Source organism: Canis lupus, chromosome 1 (assembly GCF_003254725.2).
Source record: "Canis lupus dingo isolate Sandy chromosome 1, ASM325472v2, whole genome shotgun sequence".
Classification (NCBI taxonomy): Eukaryota; Metazoa; Chordata; class Mammalia; order Carnivora; family Canidae; genus Canis; species Canis lupus.
This window is the reverse complement of record NC_064243.1, coordinates 56,522,576-56,543,252: the sequence shown is the minus strand read 5'-3', so window position 1 is coordinate 56,543,252 and position 20,677 is coordinate 56,522,576. Positions and strand designations below refer to the sequence as shown.

General features: G+C 51.0%; 1 long non-coding RNA gene across 1 annotated transcript; it reads right to left on the bottom strand.

The window, feature by feature from the left end:
- Positions 1-5,620: 5,620 nt before the first annotated feature.
- LOC118353293 (uncharacterized) lies at positions 5,621-19,549 on the bottom strand. Its single transcript, XR_004812007.2, has 3 exons — positions 19,366-19,549; positions 17,115-17,208; positions 5,621-5,894 (listed from the first exon to the last, which is right to left on the bottom strand). It is a non-coding gene; the product is annotated as an uncharacterized LOC118353293 (long non-coding RNA).
- Between the last annotated feature and the right edge of the window lie 1,128 nt (positions 19,550-20,677).

The window sequence follows — 20,677 nt, the reverse complement described above, 5'->3', positions numbered from 1 at the left end:
CATTTCTTTTCAAGAGCAGACTCTTCAGACGACTTCTCAGCCTTTCCCCAAAGTCCTCTGGTTCTCCTCCTGCCTGGCCATGACCTTCCACCCCAAGCCCTCCTGTCTGTGTGCCCAGCGGCCTGGTGGCAGGCTTCGGACCTCTCACCCTGGGTCTCCCCCACTCTCTGCAGAACTCCCTGGGACTCTCAGGCCGCACCCCCCCACCCCCGGGACCCCAAGAGGGGAGGCTTGCTCTCATTCTGTTTCTGCTCATTTTCAGACTGTTGCCCCCAGGGGCACCTGCTAGGCGTGTTCCAGAATCCAGGCTGCTGTGGGGGTGGAGCTGCCATGGTTCAGTGCCATGTACGTGGCTCAAGGCCTGTCCTAGGGTCGCCCAGCACCATGTGTGTCACCCTCCCCCAAGTACTGTGACATCTAATCATTCACAACAGGCGGGACCTAATAGTGAAAATGCAAAATATGTTTTATGAACAGATAACACATTTTTGGGGACGCCTACTTTAAACATTTTGGATAAAGATTCACACACAGTACTATTTTTAGATGTATTGTTTCTCCTATTTATCATTCTCATCTCCTGGGAGAAAGAAGAATATTTTTTGAAAGGGGAAAGATTTTTTTAGAAAATAGCAACCCTAAGTCGTCCCTGTAAGAGTAGAATACTGTCCACTCAGTCCACGTACTGGAGGACCATCCCAGGCCCTCTGGAGCTGAGACGTTTGGGAATGTCCCGTGCTGAGTGCAGGACGGTCCCTGGTGACCAAACCAGCCTCTCTGCCCCCTGGGTCATGAACCCTTGACCTAGAAGGCCCAGCCATCACATCATGTGTCCTGGAGATGGGGAATGGGAGTCCGAGCTGAAGACTGGGTGTGGAGCCGCGGCTTGGCTCTGTCTACATGGGTAAGAGGAGCGCAGAGTGGCCATAGGTGCAAGGCCCGCTGCTGCCCTGGGGTGTCATCCGTCCCCTATAGCCTGGTAATAAATGCCCACGTCTTCTACAGCACAAGTGGGTTAGTATTTCTTGCAACCGAATGGCCCTACCTGATGACTCTTACACTCCTTGGTAATTATTGGATGTTAGAAATTCGCAGACGGGTTCCTGTGGACTGGATTTTGCATCACACTTGCTGCGCCTTCTCTGCACCATTAGCTTCTCTCCTTCTTTCTGGGGAGTCAGTGGAACAACAGCTCATGGGAGCATCTCCTCACCTCCCCCGCAGACACTGCATGTACTCAAACCTCGATCCTGCATTTGGGGACACAGTGGGCAGTCATTGTGTTACTTCTCCATCTTTCTCTCTTTCAAATACAAAGAAACATGAAGCTGGGTCATCTCCCTTTTTGGAAGCTCTCGGGGGTTGGAAGGAGAGCCCGCAGTTGGAGGGCTGCAAGCAGCGAGTCTCCCGGCTATGAGGCATCTCCCTGTGCGGGGACTTCACCCTGGGACCTCCTGTGTTTTCAGGTGACGTTTGAGAAGTGCTGTCCTGGCTGAAAGCTTCCAGTGGAGATTCTGGAGTAGGAAGAGACCTGGGGATTATAGGAACTGGGCTCTGCAGTTTAGACGAGGAAGCCAGGGCTTTGGAAGGATGAGTTAATCTCCTTAGTTACAGAACTAATTAAAAGCAGATTCTGGGAATGAAATAATTTTCCCTAAATTCCAGTCCAAACACTCTTCATGGTCGTAAGTATTTTAAATTACTTTTTAATCTCCTTTGCTGGAGAGCCCCTTCCAACTCGCCCTGCACCATCCCTTGGGCTGTCTGGGTCCCGAGTCCCCCTGCATCTTGGGATGGCTGAGAATCCAAAGCCCCGTCTCCCAGTATAAATCCACGGTTTTCACAAGCTTCCCACCAGCCTTGCCACAGGCACCTTCTTTCTCCTGGACTGTGGGAAATAATGCAAACTTCCCTGTTCCTTCGTCTTGGGTCTTCTTTTCTCTGACCTAAAGAACAACATTAAAGATATCATATCTAATCATGACTGGAAGCAAATGTGTTTCCACACTAGTAACATGAGTCCTCAGATTGATCTAAGGAGAAGACACTGTCTGGACCTTTACTTTTTATGTGTGTGTGTATTTATCTTTGGTTGTTCGGCAAAGCTTATGCTTTGACATGGAGAAAGAACTGAATCTGCCCAAATACTCTATGCTCTTTCAAATTCCTTTGATGTTGAAAACACTAGGAGAACTTCCACAAGCGTTAGAGCCAGAGTAGTAGGCTAATGTGAGAACAACAAAGCAGTAGTCCACTTACACTGTGCTTCCTAAAACACAGCGACTTGCACGCTTGAAAGAAGAAGCCAGCTTGGTATCAGAAACCCGGAATAACCAGCAGAGAACACGGCTTGCCATGTGGGTGCTGCCTCCTGACGTGATCGGAAGCTCTTACCAATACTTTTCCTTGGTCCCTCTTTCACACAGAGGTGTCAGAAAGTCTGTATGTGTGCACACATGTCTACAAACATGTGAGTATGTGTGCACGAGTGTGAGCATCTGTGAGTGTGTGTGTCTGTGCATGTGTGGAAGTGTGTGGGGTGAACATGTATGTATGAGCATATGTGTGCATGTGCACAGTGGGTGTGTGCTTGTGTGTGGTGAACTTGCATGTAAGAGCATGTGCGTGTATGTGCACAGCGTGTCTGGGTGTGTGCATATGTCAGGGTGAACATGCTTGTAAGAGCATGTGCATGTATGTGCACAGAGTGTCTGGGTGTGCATATGTCTGGGTGAACTTGCATGTAAGAGCATGTGTGTACATGTGCACAGTGTGTCTGTGGGTGTGTGCGTGTGTGCATGTGTGTGGGGATGAACATGTTTGTATGAGTATGCATGTGTGTGTGTGAGTGTGTGTGTGCGTGTTTTTGAGAATGCTGATATGAGAATTGACTTTTAGGTCAGTGAATGGATGGGGAATATTAATTGACCTAAACACATTTAAGAACTTATTTATAACAATGGCAGCCTTGTGCTCTAGTGTAAGGGAGGATGGATGTTTCCAAAAGTGTTCAAGGAAGTTCAAGTTTTGTTTGTAATGTTAGATTATTATCTCTACCATAGACTCCAATTATCTCCAGCTATGTTAAAAGTTGTATGTAAAACTCTGAATTGGGAAGAACCTTGTGGTTTAGGGAGTGGAGAGAATTGTTTGAAAAACACTTCATCTCACCTCTCATTCCCTTGTGAAAATCACCACATATCAGAATAGGTAATCTTTAAAAAAAATCAATAAATTCAGGAGGATCGGATATCCAGGATGAGATAAAAGGGCAATAATGTTTTGGGAGATAGACAGTAGTTGGATAAGGGTGATGGATTTGGCAGACATGAGGGAGTCCCGAGGCAGCTGTGGGCACAGCTGGGACCCACCTCAGTGACATGAGTGCAGGATCTTCCAAACCCCGGGCACAACAGCATTAGCCACTTCTCAGCTGGGGACTGAGTGGAGCTGAAATTAGGCAGGATGGTGAAGATGCTCCAGATCCCTTCCAGGCCTTCCAGGCAAAGGCCTGACCTTGTCTCGCAGGTGCCTGTGACAGCGAGGGACACCAGGTTCTAGAGAGGGCATGACATGTTCCAGTACGTGGCCAGACCTCACTTGCATAGCAAGTGCTGCATGCAGGGCTGCTGCCCACAGCCCCCTCCTTGTTCAGCTCCCAGGTGTTGGCTGTCGTGGGTACACGTGGGACGTTAGAGGACCTTCTGTCCACCAGCCTCTAGGGAACTGGACACAGACACCAGGTGCTCCCAGCCAGGGGCCCACCACACAGCCCACGGTCCAGTTCACATGCAGCAAGGCCACCCACCAGCCTCTGTCCAGAGGCTAATAATGGGAACAGACACCAGGAGCACAGTACCTGAGGGAGGCCTGAGACAGGAAAGACAAAATTCAAAAGAGCTAGTAAGAAAGCAATCCCTTGGAAGGAGCAGAAATATGCTTACAGACAGAAAGTCGGTCTGTCCTCGGCACCCATAGAGATGTTAAGGGGCATTTTCATCCGTGAACCAGGAACAGAATGTCACGGAAAAGGAACGTCTAGAAAAAGAACAACTCGGGGAGAAAATGTGATTTCTACTGGTAGCAGAAGTTAAAATTCACCACAAGATTTGAAAGATATATATATATATAAAATCACAAGAAGGTGGAACGTGAGAGAGAAAATCATACACTATTACAGGATCAGCCCTGAAGGTGCAACATCAAAATTAGAGGCGTAATAGAAGTGGGGAAAGAGCGAGGAAAAGTGAACAGCAAATAACCCCAGAAAATTTCCCAGGCTGGTGAGACCTGTGTGGCTGGATGGAAAGGTCGCACAGGTGCCACAGGTGCCGAGCGTAGCAGGTGCAAACCCACGGAGGCGGAGCCCGGGGGCGACGTGGATGCTGCAGCCTCAGAAATGACGGGCACACCCGAAGGCTTTGGACTCGGCAGGAGCGGCTGCGGGGGAGACGGCAGCGGAGCAACCCCGTCAGGGTGCTGACAGCTGGCAGAGGTGGGATTCCGACGCGGAATCCCATGTCCGGGACAGTCACCCATCGAGGGTCAGGATAGAGGAAAAGCCCTTTACATGAGCATGGTCTGAGCCTGGCTGTTGGCCCGCACCTTCTCTCAAGAAGCCAGTGGGTGCTGAGCTCCGGACACGAAAGGTCAACCCAAGACTAAAATGCCTGAGAAGGACAAGGGGCTGCCCTGCAAGGAGTGGTGGGTGCCCAGGACGGATCCCGCAGCCCCCGTCCTCCCTCCCGCCCTCCCCAGGACACAACACTTGGCCAGAACTTTGGTTGGCTCGCCCAGCTGAGGAGACCCTGCCCTCGTCCACAGGCCATGCCCTGGACAGCCCAGGACATGTGCCGTGACCTACAGTTTGAGGGAGGCCAGCTTGTGTGGAGCACTGGCCTCCCCCACCACCCTGTGGGGTCCCTGACCTGCTCTGAAGCAGCCTCGCCTGCAGCAAGGCTGCGAGGCCTGGCTCACTGTCATGTTCGGGGGGTCCTTGTGCATCTCAGGGAAGCCGGGCATCTCCGGGGCCTCTGGTATGGGTGGTGACGTTCACACGCATGTAGCCGGAGTGTGCTGGCTGCCCAGGTGCCCACGGCCATGCCTGACGTGCTCCCTGCACATGCGAGTACATCCGAGGGTGTCTACATGCACCTTTATCCTCTCATTGTAGTCCACATGCGTGCACATCGCAGCTGGTACATTATAAAGAGGATGGTTAGGACACCGGTCCAGACAGCAGGGAGCCTCTGGGCAGGGGGGTGGAGGTTGCAATGGCAGAAGGACATCATTCCCATAAATCTGGGGAAGTTTAATGTATAATTGCTTACAAATAATACTGAAAATCCTCCTTGAAAAATCAGAAGTTCCAATCACAGATCTGCCCCCCACAAAGCCCCCGAATCTGTTTTTTTTTTCTGTTCACTTAAAAGCACAGATAGATGGACAAATGCTTGGTCTCTCTGGCTCTATCTGAGCATTATTGTCTTTGATCCAAAATAAAAGGCGTCTATGAAGTAAGGTGCTGGTCTGTTTGTTGTAAACTGTCCTCTAAGTTCAACACAAGAATTTGTTTCTTTTTTTTTTTTAAGATTTTATTTATTTATTCATGAGAGACACAGAGAGAGGCAGAGACACAGGCAGAGGGAGAAGCAGGCTCCATGCAGGGAGCCCCATGTGGGATTCGATCCCAGGACCCGGGGATCACGCCCTGGGATGAAGGGAGCTGCTCAACCGCTGAGCCCCCCAGGTGTCCCCAGAGAATTCGTTTCTTACGACAGCCCCGACGGGAGCGCAGCGGGACTTCTGTCCTGCAGTTAGAATTCCGTACTGCAGTTAGACGTTGACAACCGAGTGACGGCTTGTTAGCGATGCCTGCGGTGTAGCCGGACCACCTGTGATCATAAACGTGCGACAGATTGGACAGAGAACAACAGAAAACTCACCCCCGGGGTCCGGCATGTGCTACCTCTGCAGGCGATTACAGGAGAAAGTCTGACAGAAAAGGTGGGAGTGTGACAAGATTATTGCTTGAAATATTTAAGATCCGCGGAGTCGTGACCCCCGCGGGCAGCACGGGCCTCAGGTTTGTTGTGAGCCACGTTGAAGGTCATAGAGAAGCGCCCGAGACCCTCCAGATTCTGCAAACAGTTCAGATTAAACGCGAAGCCCCAGAAAATGTGACGTCAGGGCTGCGGCCAGGCCTTTCTTTGCTTAGTTTTCAAAGCGCGGCAATCCCAGGGAAACCGGACCCAAGTGCGGAGTAAGAAAGCTGTAGCGCGGGGTGACTGTCCTAACGATTATCCGAGTGTCACAGGCTTGATTCCCTAAAACAAGACTGTCCATCTGCACTTTTGCCAAAGGAGTCTGAGCCCCAACAGCTGGCTTCCCCTGGCCTTGAAGTGTGGATGTGGCGGGCGGTTCCCTCCATCCCCCACAGTCAGTCTCCTGGATGGGGGGCCGTGTCCTCCATGGTCCATCCCCCAGGAGGGAGGCTGTGTCCCCACGATCCATCCCCAGGCAGGAAGCTGTGTCTCCCACAGTCCGTGCCCTGGGTAGGAAGCTGTATCCCCTACGATCTGTCCCCCAGGCAGGAGGCTCTGTCCCCCATAGTCTGTCCCCTGGCTGGGAGGCCGTGTCCCCCACAGTCTGTCCCCTGGATGGGAGGCCGTGACCCCACGATCCATCCCCTGGGTGGGAGGCCGTGTCCCCACAGTCTGTCCCCTGGGTGGGAGGCCATGTCCCCCACAGTTCTGTGTCCCCCACAGTCCCCTGGATGGGAGCTCTGCCCTGGCTCAGTGGGATTGCAGGTGAGATGGCGGTGATGCCTTCAGGGCTGTGCCCCGTGCCTCTCTGCACCCCCACCCCGTCCTCTCTTCCCCATGGACCTGGTCATCCCACAGGCCTCCAGCTCACAGCCACCCCCATTACTGGAACTGAGTCTAGATGAAGATCCAGGCGTGAAGGCGTTCCTTTGTCTCCTCTGAGGCGGGGTCGCCGCCCCACTGTCCCCAGGGCCCAGGGTCGCTGCTGTCCTGCTGTCTTCAGGCCTGGGCAGGAGGTGAGGGACAGCAGGTCTTCCCAAGTAGCCGGCAGTCACTGCAGCCTGGATGCCTGCATCAAGGGTGATGTTCACGACGTTCGGTGCTGGCTTCGTGTGGAGGTGATGTCAGCCAACTGCAGGCTTTCCCGCCACCTGCTCTTGAGCTTTCTGGAGGATGTGTCTGTCAGCGAGCCACCCGCCAGCTCCATCATTGCTCCGCCACCCGCTTCCCTGTATAAGTGTGGCACTCAAATGCATGAAATCAGCACAAGGAAAGTGTGTAAACCAGTAAAGTCTTATTAAACGGAATACTTCTGTTTGGTTTGATTTCGTGGTTGGGCTCTCCGAGGCCTGACTGTGCTGAGGAGCCTCGTCCGGGAAGCGTGTGCATGCTGGGTGTGCCCTGCTGGAATCGTGTGGGGAGATTTCTCCAAGGATGGGATGAACATGCTTTCGAAAGAGGGATGGGACCCCAGGTTCAGGCTGGTTGACACGAGACAACTAGCACAGGACTGGTGTGATGGCTGATTCTTTGTGTCCATTGACCAGGCCATGGCACCCAGCAGTTTGGTCAAATGCTTGTTGAGATGTCGCTGTGAAGGTACTTTTAGAGGATATTGAACATTTAAAACAGTGGACCTGGAGTGAAGCAGATGACCCCTCATGACGTGGTGGGCCACATCCAAGCAGTTGAAGGCCCGAAGAGAAAATCCTGAGTTCCCCTGAGGAAGAAGGGGCCTCCAGACTGTCCCGTGGACTTCTGTCTGAGTTTCCAGAGCTTGGACCACAGGTCGGCTCTTCCTGGGTGTTCAGCCTGCAGGTGCACCTGGAGATCTTGAATTTGCCAGTTCTCACAATCCTTAAAGTAAATTGTGATCGATGATAGACAGACAGACAGGCCTCCTGTTGGTTTCGTTTCTCTGGGGAGCCCTGACTGTGCACTGGGTTGATGGTGAGCCCTCCGGGAGCGTCAGAGGGGACGGGGAGGGGGGCAGTGGGTTGGTGAGCACGTGGGTGCTGCTCTGTGGGGTCCCAGGACCATCACGTGCCTGGGAGCAGGAGGCCGAGGGCGCTGAGGGCTCCAGGTGAGCCAAGAGGGCAGGGCTGGGGGCGCGTGCCTGTGTAGACTGTAGACGGGGATCTCTGGGAAGACGGTGGAGGGCACGGCTGAGGGGGCGGCAGCGGAGCTGGCCAGCAGCGAGAGAAACCAGGAGGACGGAGCTGCGGTGCTGCCCCTGGGGGAAGGAGGGAGGGCAGGCCTTTTTGATTGAAAGGGAGAATCCTTTGGAAGGGGAGACCAGGGAGAACCGGGGCTTGGGGTCGAGGAGCAGGTGAGCTACCCACAGACAGGGCCCCAGAGGAAGTGTGGCAGGGAGCCATGACCGTGAGCTCGGATCCACGCTCCGGGAGTGGGTATTCCTGGAACAAGACTGGCCGCATGGACAGAATTGTTGAACTAAAGCCAGGCTCCCTGCATGCAGTGAAGAACGAGAAGAAAATTCTAAGAAATGGTGATGTCCAAAAGGCATGATGTCTGCAAGAGATGAAGGCATCTTGTGATCATGTTTTCTTGGAAGTTTTTAAGATTTTATTTTTGTTTAATTAATTTGTAGTGTATTGTTAGTTTCAGAGGTAGAGGTCAGCGACTTGTCAGTACGATAGAACACCCAGTGCTTATCCCGTCACGTGCCCTCCTTAAAGCCCATCCCCCAGTCACCCCATCTATCCATCCCCCTCCCCTACAGCGACCCTCAGTTTGTTTCCTAGAAGAGTCTCTTATGGTTTGTCTCCCTCTGATTTCATCTTACTTTATTTTTAAATCTTAAAAATCTTACTTATTTTTCCCTCCCCTCCCCCTATTTTGTTTATTAAATTCCACATATGACTGAGATCATATGGCATTTGTCTTTTTTTTTTTTTTTGTCTTTTTCTGACTGACTTATTTTGCTCAGCATAATACCCTCTGGTTTCATCCATGTCATTGCAAATGATGAGATTTCTTTTTTTTGTTTTCTGTTTTTTTATGTATATTTTTTATGGGAGTTTGATTTGCCGACATACAGCATAACACCCAGTGCTCATCCCGTCAAGTGCCCCCCTCAGTGCCCGTTACCCAGTCACCCCATCCCCCCGCCCGCCTCCCCTTCCACCACCCCTTGTTGGTTTCCCAGAGTTAGGAGTCTTTCATATTATGTCACCTTCTCTGATATTTCCCACTCATTTTCCCTCCTTTCCCCTTTATTCCCTTTCACTATTTCTTATATTCCCCGTATGAGTGAAACCATATAAGAGAGAAACCCTTATCTGACTGACTTACTTCACTCAGCATAATACCCTCCAGTTCCATCCACATTGAGGCAAATGGTGGGTATTTGTCATTTCTAATGGCTGAGGAATATTCCATTGTATACATAGACCACATCTTCTTTATCCATTCATCTTTCGGTGGACACCGAGGCTCCTTCCACAGTTTGGCTATTGTGGCCATTGCTGCTAGAAACATCGGGGTGCAGGTGTCCCGGCGTTTCATTGCATTTGTATCTTTGGAGTAAATCCCCAGCAGTGCAATTGCTGGGTCCTAGGGCAGATCTATTTTTAACTCTTTGAGGAACCTCCACACAGTTTTCCAGAGTGGCTGCACCAGTTCACATTCCCACCAACAGTGTAAGAGGGTTCCCTTTTCTCCACATCCTCTCCAACATTTGTTATTTCCTGCCTCGTTCATTTTCCCCATTCTCACTGGTGTGAGGTGGGATCTCATTGTGGTTTTGATTTGTATTTCCCTGATGGCAAGTGATGTGGAGCAAATGGCAAGACTTCATTCTTTTAGGTGGCTAAGCCATAGTCCATCACACACAGGCGCAGTCTTCTTTATCCATTCATCTGTCCCTGGACATCTCAGCCCCTTCCACAGTCTGGCTATAGTGGACCCCGCAGCTATAAACACTGGGGTGCAGGCACCCCTTCCAATCACTACATTTGTATCCTTTGTATAATTACCTAATGCAACTGCTGGGTCATAGGGTAGTTCATTTTCAACTTCTTGAGGAACCTCCATACTGTTGTCCAGTGGCTGCACCAGCTTGCATTTCCACCCACAGTGCACGAGGGCTCCCCTTTTCCTGCATCCCCACCAGCATTTTAGTCATTCTGACTGGTATGAGGTGGTAACTCATTGTGGTTTTGGTTGTCTTTGTGGTCATTTTTGATGTGATGCAAAATAAATAATCTACGTGGAATTTAAAAAGGTAGAGATTGGGGATCCCTGGGTGGCTCAGCAATTTGGCACCTGCCTTCAGCCCGGGGCAGGGTCCTGGGGACCTGGGATCAAGTGCCACATCGGGCTTCCTGCATGGAGCTTGCTTCTCCCTCTGCCTGTGTCTCTACCTCTTTCGTTCTCTCTCTGTCTCTGTCTCTCATGAATGAATAAATAAAAAAAATCTTCAAAAAAAATAAAAAGGTAGAGATGAATTGATCGTGTATATTGTGAACTCCCAAAAAGATGTTGTGATATCTCCCTGCGATTTCCTTTCCCAAAGCATTTTTCTGATAAATACTATTAGAGAAAAAGGAGAGAAATGAAAACAAGCCATTATTTTAAAGCACATTCATAATTCCCAAAAAGATGGCCCTAGAACACACTAAGGGCTCTTCACACATTTATCTCATTCCTCATGAGCAGAAGGGCCCAGTAGTGGAGACGGCCTGATTCTGATTTAATGAACTGGACGATCCCCTGCTCGATCTGGAATGTGCACTGTGATCAGCGCAGGGGCTTTGTCATGAAATTAACTGTCTGCTCAGATTTTCCTCACCAGAGATCCAGACCATTCCTTTGACAACAAAGCTCCCCGGGAACTTGGAGAGAAAAGGAAAATAAAGTTCAGAGGCACAGTTTGGTATAAATTCTGGAGCTGGGTGATGGCGATGATGCGTCGCCTCTGGAATGTCACAGGCCTCCCTGGTCATGCTCTCTTGGCGGGAGGTGGGGTTGTTTATGCCAGGCGAGAGAAGTCACTTGAACTCGTGTCCTTTGATCAAACATTATTTTATGAGCCCTGCATAAATCACTCCTTTAACGGTGGCATCCCGGGCACGGAGACTGTCTGCCTGTCCAGGGATCTGGCGAGCGTGCAGCGCTGCCTTTTGTAGTGAGGGCTCTGCCTCCAATCCCTTTGGCCCAACCTTCTGAAACGCTTTGCTTTTCAACCTGGTTTGACGGTATCTTTAGATGAACATCCCCCTGTGCTTGGTCAACCGGGAGCCTGAGAAGCCAGGGAACCGAGCCTGTCTCCCGAGGCTTCCGTACATCTTCGTCAGGTCACATTTGGCCAGGTTCTTGCAGAAATTCTGTTTGTTCCCTCTTGACCTTCAGGAAGCAAATATGTCTTAGGAGCAGATGAAAAGCACTAACAAATAACAAAGGAGAAACTGGGCTTCCTTGGAATGCAAAGGACAATATCAGCAGGACGTGCTCGTCTGCGTCCACGTGAAGAACCCCGCAGGTGAGTCAGTTAGAAGCGGGGCCTGAGATTTCGGAGGAGACCACAAAGCAGGATGCCAGCGAGCCACTGGGTGGGCGAAGGTGGGTCAAGAGCAGGACTTGCCACCAGGAGGTGAATTATATCATGAGGACAGAGAACTGTGTCCTCACCAGAACCACCTAAGACCAAAGACTTGGAAACACTGCTTTTGGTGATGACGTGGAAACGAGGACCCATGTCCGTCCTGGAGGAAATACCAGGGGGTTCAGTCACTTCAGGGCCATCTTCAGTCATGTTTGTCACCAGACCAAATGGTCCTACTTCTAGGTCTACCTACGAGGAGAGAGTGGACAAGCCCCACATGAGACAGGGACACTTACGAGGAGGGAGTGGACGAACCTGCCAGGAGATGCAGATGAGAGCATGCACGGCCCCTTCATTCATGAGCGACTCAAACAGCTACCAACCTGAATGTCCAGACCCAGGGGACGGACACGTGCACTGTGGCCTCGTCAAGCAGTGGACATGTGTAGCGTGATAACCACTGGAGCCACGGATGCCTACCTGGAGTGGTGAATCCGGCAGGTGTGCATGGTGTGAGAGACCAGGCACGGTGCTCAGGGTGTGTAGGTCTGTTCTGATGAAATCAGAGCCGTGGAGCTTTCTGGAGGGCGTAAAGGCCAGGAAGAGCAAAGGGAACGTGTGTACATGGATGCAGTGTTCAAACTTACACTAGACACAGTGGGCAGCCGGGTGAGTGGTTTCTGGTGTGCATACAATGTGTGTGGTAATGAGATCCTAGGAGGTCCAAGTGGGTCACTTCATGTAATCCAGGCAAAAACCCCTCTGCGCCTCAGTGTCCCCACCTGTTAGGGGTAGTAGCAGTGTGTGCCCGATGTGCTACCACCAGACTGGGCGTTTTCATTTTGTCTCAATATCCTATTTGTGCTTTTTTAAATGTTTGTTTTCTATTTTTCCTCCATTTTTCTGTGGGAAGTTTTTTTTTTTTTTTCGTAAGTGCTCTTTACATACGAGGGGTGTTAGTCTGCTGACACGTAGTGCAAGAATTTTTGCTCGTCCTTTCTTTAACGCTTATCCGCATGGATTCTGATTGCCCCCTACTCTGACATCGAGCTGGCAAAGGTCACTGGGGATCTCCTAGGTGCCAAACCCTACGAGTCTTTCTCAGACTTGAATTCGTCCCTGTGCTACTGGGCCTGCTCTGGCCTGTCCATCTCCGGTCCTTTCCTGCCTGGTCTGCAGGATGGCACTGTCTTCCTGCCCAGGTTGTTCCTCACGCTCACCTGGACGCTCCTCCTCCCCGAACCTCATTGGCTGCTTCAAATGAACTATTGTTTCTAAGTCTACAACATTCCCAAGCACAACATCCCATGGCGCAAAGGCTTCGAGGCAGGCATGCACCCGGACGTGGTGGCCCTGTCCTCAGAGCAGCTACGGAGGCGGAAGCCCTGGGTTCCCACAGGCCTGATGTCTTATGAGATCATGAGGGGGTGTCCTCAGGTCACTGCTGGGCCTGTTCTGGTCCTTGGTGGGTCCTCAGCCTGGGGAGGGAGAGCGCTGATGGGTGGGTTGACCCCATCCTCTCCTGGAGGGGTCAGGGGTCTCCCCCACACCCGCCCTATCCTGTCCTAGAGGGCACAGGGTCTCATCACCCTGGCCTGCCCCATCTTCTCCTGGAGGGCTAGGAGTCTCCCCCCCTCCCACCCGCACCATCCTGTCCTGGAGGACACAGGGTCTCGGCCCCCCACCCGCCCCATCTTTTCCTGGAGGGGTCAGATGTCTCGCCCTCCTGCTAGTCTCAGCCTCTCCTGGAGGGGTCAGAGGTCTCGCCCCCCCACCGCCCCTGCACATGGGCTTGTGTTCGCAGACCTCAGCCTTGAGCAGCCGAGGACCAGAGAGCGCCCCTGCAGCCCTGCACCTGCTCTCCTGAGATGGGGAGGGAGCAGGGGGCGGGGGATGGGTCCTGGGGGTTCCCACAGGGCCTCCGGGGGCTGCCATCCACACGGCCTGGACCGCAGTCCTCGGCCCCATTAATGTCTGCTTGACATGGGCTGCGAGTAGATGTGCGCTCGCCCACTGGACGCTGCGCTCGTCGTCCCGCGGGGGCTTCCTCATCCAGGCTCCTGAGGGGGATCATCTCTCCAGCATCTCGTGCTCCCTGTGCTCTGAGGGTGCAGCCATGCAGACAGAGAGAGAGAGACGGGGACAGCTAGAGAGACAGAGAGAGATAGAGATAGTGAGAGATAGAGAGAGAGATAGAGATAGTGAAAGAGACAGAGACAGTGAGAGATAGAGAGACATAGTGAGAGACAGAGATAGTGAGAAATAGAGAGGGAGAGATAGAGACCGTGAGAGAGAGACAGAGGGAGACAGTGAGAGATTGAGACAGAGAGTGAGAGATAGAGAGGCACTGAGAGATGGAGACAGAGACAGAGAGACAAAGACAGGGAGACATATAGACAGAGAGATAGAGAGACAGAGACACAGATACAGAGTCACAGAGATAGGGAGAGATAGAAAAAGAGACAGAGACAGAGATGGGGGCAGAGCTGTCTTTGCCACTGGACGGGTGACCGGGTTTGCTGAGTGTGGCCCCGGGCCAGCGGCAGCAGTGCTGCTCGTCAGGTGCTGCCTTGTGCGGGGCGGTAGGCACCTGCTGCACGGGAGGTGGGCGTCTGGGATGTTGTGTGCAGAGGGAGCCCCCCGCGGTCTGGGGTGCATGCTGGGGCCTGAGAACCCCCGGGTGAGGAGCTAAGGTCTGAGGCGTGAGGGGCTGATGACATAGCTTGGGGCTCAGAGGAGCCTGTAGGTCTCCTTTCCCCGAGACGTGGCCCGAGGGCAGGCGTTGTCCCCTGGAGGCTCCGGAGGTGACGTCCTGAGCCCACAAAATGGTTCTGGTAGGTCCTGTGAGGCCGCTTTACAGCAGGAAGAGCCATGTGACCTCAAGCGTCATCGTGGCTCTGCGCGTCCTGGCTGTGGGGACCTGGGGGTCCGGCGGGGCCCTCGGTGCTCTGCCAACTCTGCAGCGCCGTGTCGCCCTGGCCTCCGCGTGTGGGTGCGTCCCAGCGGTCCCTGCACACCCGCGCTGCCTTCGCTTCCCTAATCTGTTTCTGAATAACTGAATTTCCTTGATAGTGAGTTTCAAATTTGCCGTGTAGGTATAATAATCAGGGTTCTTCCTTAAGAAAGCTGTAAAGTGGGCGCCTGGGGGGCTCCGTTGGTGAAGCGTCCGCTCAGGTCATGATCTCAGGGTCCTGGGGTCGAGCCCCACGTCCGGCTCCCTGCTCAGCGGGAAGTCTCCTTCTCCTTTTCCCTTTGCCCCTGCTGGTGCTCACTTTCTCTCTCTCAAATAACTATGTAAATAAAATCTTAAAAAAAAAAAAAGAATGCTGAAAAGTAGCTAATTTTTAATAAAAGATGCTAAATGTTTTGTTAGGCTTTGGGGCATTTGCCATCCTGTAGGAGCAGATTAAGGGGATTTTCCATAGACACCATGATTTCTTAAGAGCAAGGGTGGACATTGGGTAGAGTTTGGGAGAACGAGAAACTGGACTGGGTGTCACCGTCACACCCCAGGATTGGTGGTGCGCTCCAGGAGTCACATTCCCACGTCCGTCCTCGTTAAGGACAGGCTGAGAAGAGTCTTTCTGGTGACAACAGAGTTGGGAACATCTGGGGCGCTCCCTCCTGAGAGATCATGAGGTGGCCAAGTGTCCACACAAAGATTTGCTCTGGGCTTGGAGGGCAGCCGAGGGGTGGGGCGTCCCTTCCTGCCAGGGTCCCCCAAGTCCTCCCGTCTGCTTAATGCCAGTCCGTGCTCCCTCTGCTCCCAGCTTCCCCGGCTCACTCTGAGCCCCTCATCATAGCACCCAAGGCTGGGGTCCTCTCCGGTTCCCTGGGGGTGGGGGGTCCCTTGTCTCCCTGGCTACACAGTCAGAACCTCCCGCAGCCCCAGGCCAGAGCTGTCTATGTCGCCTGCATTGCACACCTGGGGAAACTGAGGCTCGTGGAGGCTGAGTGTCTTGTCTTGGCTTCCACACGGGGAAGGACAGAGGGGGGCCTGGGGCTGGGAAGCCATCTGCTCCATTTCCTTGTGTTGTCCCACTGGCTGGTTGGAAGCCAGTGTGACAGGGGCGGGTGTCTGCCGCCATGGTGGGGTGGGGGGCAGTGCAGCACCTGCCACGCAGGGAGTGTGGCTCAGCATCACGGCTATAGCGATGCGAGGAAATTGTGTGATGTTTTCAAACATTTCCCCTGGTGGCACATTTCCTCGAAGCAAACCAGCAGGTGATTTTAGTGAGGAATCTCCAGCTTACTGGCTGCTAACGTTCACTGCAAACAGAACTGGAATAAAGACGGTGGTCGTCCTGCCACGGCCTGCCAGGGCGTGATGTCGCCAGGCCCAGCCCGGCACAGTGAGACACGGCGGGACGGCCTGACACCGGGTGACATAGTGGGACATTGGTAGCACCTGCCAGTTCAAACAGCTGCATTCACCAGAACGTTGGGGTTCCAGAAGCCATTTTTGGGGAGTATACATTGGATTCCCAGTAAGTGTTAGGCGCAGAATTTTTGGCGTCCATACAGAAAAAACATTTGCTCCGTGGAAAATCCACTCCGCCTTTGTTAGCATCTGCCCCCCCAGCCCATTCCTCCTCCTCAACCCTCTTCCTGCTGGTCGTAGGGTTCCTTTCCCAGCAGATAAAAATAGCAAAGTGAACTTAGCACTTTCAAGCCCTGTAAAGAAATCAAACCAGAGGTGAGAGGACAAGACGTCCGGACATAAAGTGGGCGCTTGCATTTCCCTCTTTGTTTGATTCCAGGTCAGAGCTTTGTCCAAGCACCATGGAAAGTTTAATAATTTGGAAAGCACATTTTCCTACAGCAAACGGGTTTTTCTTTTAGAGGGGTCCATTTACACTCGAGCTAGGAACTGCAGATTTTAGTCTTGCTCTATCCCTGTGATGTCTTTGGCCGCGCTGGTATTTATTTAAGGCGAGTGGAACGTGCCCACGCTGCTGAACGAGAGAGTCTGTGTGTGATTCTGGGTGCAGACGGGCTTGATTGGTTCCGTTCTTTGTGCTGTCAGATTTCTTATGATCTGCCAATAGCACGTCTCTCTGATGATGCTGAAGGTTGTGAAACACCGAATTGATGGGATGAGCACTGGGTGTTATGCTATATGTTGGCAAATTGAACTCCGATAATATATATATATAATTTTATATATATATATAAAATGTTTCAAAAAAAAAAGAAAGAAAGAAAGAAACACCAAATTGCTTGAGTCTCCCACCGTCAGCCGAGGCCTCTGTTAGTCAATCCTGGAGAAACCGCCTCTGGTTTGTTTCTGTTCCTATCCTGAGCTGCCTTCTTCTTTCCTCCCACTGGGTGCACAGAAATATATATTTGGCCCCAATTTTTATTTTTTTGCAGACTGCAATGACTCGAGAGTTAAACATGCTCACCTGACTGCAGCTACTTTTACTTCTGGTGACAACAGAGATTGTCACTCTTCGGACCCCTCCTCAGAGAGCAGAGTAATCTGGTCTATAGTTTGTTGTTACCTTGCCGGGACCAAGGACACATTCTCTTCTCCATCCGGCGACGTCTGCGAGTCTGACTCCTAGCGGGTGTGCCATCAGCTGAGCTTCTGTTTCCCTACGGCAGTAACGAGAGCAAGAGTGAAGTTATGTTCTTATTACCTTAAAACCGATTTTTGAGGTTCCATTTAGTCTCCTGTGACCCACCGTGGTGAACTTTCCAGGGTCTCTCTGATGAGCAGTCTATTTTTAGGGACTGTCACTTATCACTCGAACGGTTACTCTGAACTTTCTTTTCTTTGTTGGCCTAATTTGGCCTGGTTGTACTTGGTTGAGAATATTATTTGAAATGCAAGTACTTTGCCAAAGAAAGGCCTTCATCCACTCGTTCCCTCTCCTTGTCCCTGTCAAAACCAAACTGTGGGTGGGTAGATGCTATTGTTAAATAACATGAAATAATCTTTCTCAGCTAAACCAGCAGTAACGATTTATTCTTCAGTATTTTCAAAGATGACATTGTTTTTCGAATGACTCACATGAAGTTATACATGCGTTTAATAGAACGTTAGTGTAGACCTCCCCACTCCATCCCCAGGGAACTTCTAGGGAGGAGGTGAATGGAAACAGGTTCTTGTTGGCCAGGTCTCCATGGCTTTCATGTGGTTCAAAGGCTGCACGATTTCCTGTTCCTGTTGTGAGTTAAATATTCCAAACTCTGTGCCTATAATCCAGATACCAAACTCTAACCAACAATATTTACGATAATGAACTTTCTGGTGCCAACACCAATCCCATAATGTTTGAGAGACGTATGGAAGCTGCTGTCAGCTCCAACTACACAGCATCCATGTCCTCAGACCCCCGCCATGTGCCAAGCAACACACCAGTTTCCATCTTTCAAATTTATTTTTAAAAAAGTTTTATTTTACTTTTTAAAAAGATTTTATTTATTTATTCATGAAAGGCAGAGACACAGGCAGAGGGAGAAGCAGGCTCCATACAGGGAGCCCGACATGGGACTCAATCCTGAGGCTCCAGGGTCACGCCCTGGGCTGAAGGTGGCGCTAAACAGCTGAGCCACCCAGGCTGCCCTATTTTACTTTTTTCTTTATTTTTTTTTTTTTCCATCATGATGCAGAGACTCTTTCATTCCTATCTCCTGTCTACCCCATTCTCCCACCACCTCTCCTCTGGTGACCAGCAGTGTGTTCTGGTTAGTTAAAAGTCTGATTCTTGGTTTGTCTCTCTCTCTCTCTCCCTTTTTTGCTTTGCTCATTTGTTTTGTTTCTTAAATTCTACATATGAGTGAAATCATATGGTATTTGTCTTTCTCTGACTGACTTATTTCACTCAGCATAATACTCTCTAGGTCTATCCATGTTGTTGAAAATGACAAGATTTCATTCATTTTGATGACTGGGTAATATTCCATTGTATATACACATCACATCTTATTTACCCATTCGTCTGTTGAAGGACACCTGAGCTCTTCCCATAGTTGGGCTCTTGTGGATAATGCTGCTCTAAACACCAGGGTGCATGTCTCCTTTTGAATTAGTGTTTTCATATTTTTTGTGTAAATATCCAGTAGTGTGATTGCTGGGTTGTAGGGTAGCTCTATTTTTTATCTTTTTGAGGACCCTCCATACTGTTCCCCAGAGTGACTGCACCAGCTTGCACTAACAGTGCAGGAGGGTTCCCCTTTCTCCACATCCTCTTCAACATTTGTTGTTCCCTGTCTTGTTAATTTTCCCCATTCTCACTGGTGTGAGGTGGTATCTCATTGTGGTTTTGATTTGTATTTCCCTGATGGCAAGAGACAAGAATCCATCAAAATCCTAGAGGAGAACACAGGAAACACCCTTTTTGAACTTGGCCACAGCAACTTCTTGCAAGATACATCCGTGAAGGCAAAAGAAACAAAAGAAAAAATGAACTATTGGGACTTCCATCAAGACAAGAAGCTTCTGCACAGCAAAGGATACAGTCAACAAAACTCAAAGACAACCTACAGAATGGGAGAAGATATTTGCAAATGACATATCAGATAAAGGGCTAGTTTCCAAGATCTATAAAGAACTTACTAAACTCAACAGCAAAGCAACAAACAATCCAATCATGAAATGGGCAAAAGACATGAACAGAAATTTCATCGAAGAAGACATACACATGGCCAAGAAGCACATGAGAAAATGCTCCTTAATACCCTTTAAATGCCTGGAAAAAATCACAATTAAAAAGAAGACATTGCCATTTAGCATGTTCCCTTCCTCACCATTCTGTGGAAGGAACCCGGCGGGCACTGCTCGGTGCGTCGTGAGGCCACGGGTGGGATGCTGTTCTGTGCTTTACTCAGGGATTACTTCATTGCAAGGAAAAGAAACACATTCTCTAGCTATTTTAAGAAGAGTTAGATTTTGGAAATAAAGAGTCAGATGTATGTTGCAGGCACCCGGAGCAGGGACCTCGCTGCTTGTCGTTGATACGGGAGAGCTGGGTTCTTGTCTTCCGGAGTCGAAGCATGAATCTGGCAGACAAAGGACAGTGAGGAAATCGATGGAAGTGTATTAAGCAGAGATACAGAGAGAGCCCCCAGGAGTGAGAGGGCCCCGACAGGGTTGCCACTGAGGGCTTCTGGGCTGGCCTTTTATGGAGAACCTAGTCAGGGAGCCCACGGCCTTGAGATTCTTGTGCCATCTTGGTGCGAGCAGGGACTATGGGTCACATCTTCAGGACATGTTTCTTTGTAGTCTGGTGAGTTTCTGCGACTACTTAGTTGCCATTAAAGGGAGATGCTCCCTAACATTTTGGGGCTAGGGAGCCAGGCTTATTTTTTCTGTTTTTACTGTCTTATCTCTGTTTTCTTGGGATGGCTAGGAGCCTGACTCTGGGGCCTTTTGGTGCCCTTGGGGTTTATGGGAGCCCACAGACTCCTGGGAGCCTGACTCTGGGCCTTTCCCTTCTCTTTCCCTGCCGAGCCCTGTCTGCCCCTAACTCTTTCCTACATCATCATGAGGCTTAGATCCAGGGACCAAGAAGCTGTGGGACAAGGAGACCCCTCCTCTCGGCCTGCTCCGCTGGTTCTCTCACAGACTCACGTTCTCAGGACTCGGCCCACGCAGGCCTGGCAGACCGTAGCTCTGCCTTTGTCATCTTGTTCCGTCTCCACGACCTGACCTGCTGGGCCTGGGCCAACGGCGAACCCCCAGGGGCTGGTGCTGTGGCCGCCTGAGTGAGAACTGCGGCCGGCCCGTGGGCAGGGCTCTGGGGGGCAGGGTCCAAGTGCACCTGCCACCCTGGGCCTCCCCTCGCTCTGTTCCTCTTTTAGGAGGTGGTATTTATTCACTGACTCTATGTTCTACCAAATAGATGAAATGACTCAGAGTTCTTGGTGAGATTTATTCACATGCTCATTTAATTTTTCAACAGTATTTACTGAGCACCCGCAGGGTGCTAGGCACTGGGGTATCACCAGTGGGTAGAAAGAGGTGTTTCTTCCCCATTTCATGAGTGTATAATGGGAACAAATGAGGCAGTGGTAACATGGAACTTTAAAATCTCTGAAAACAAACATTTATTAAGCACCC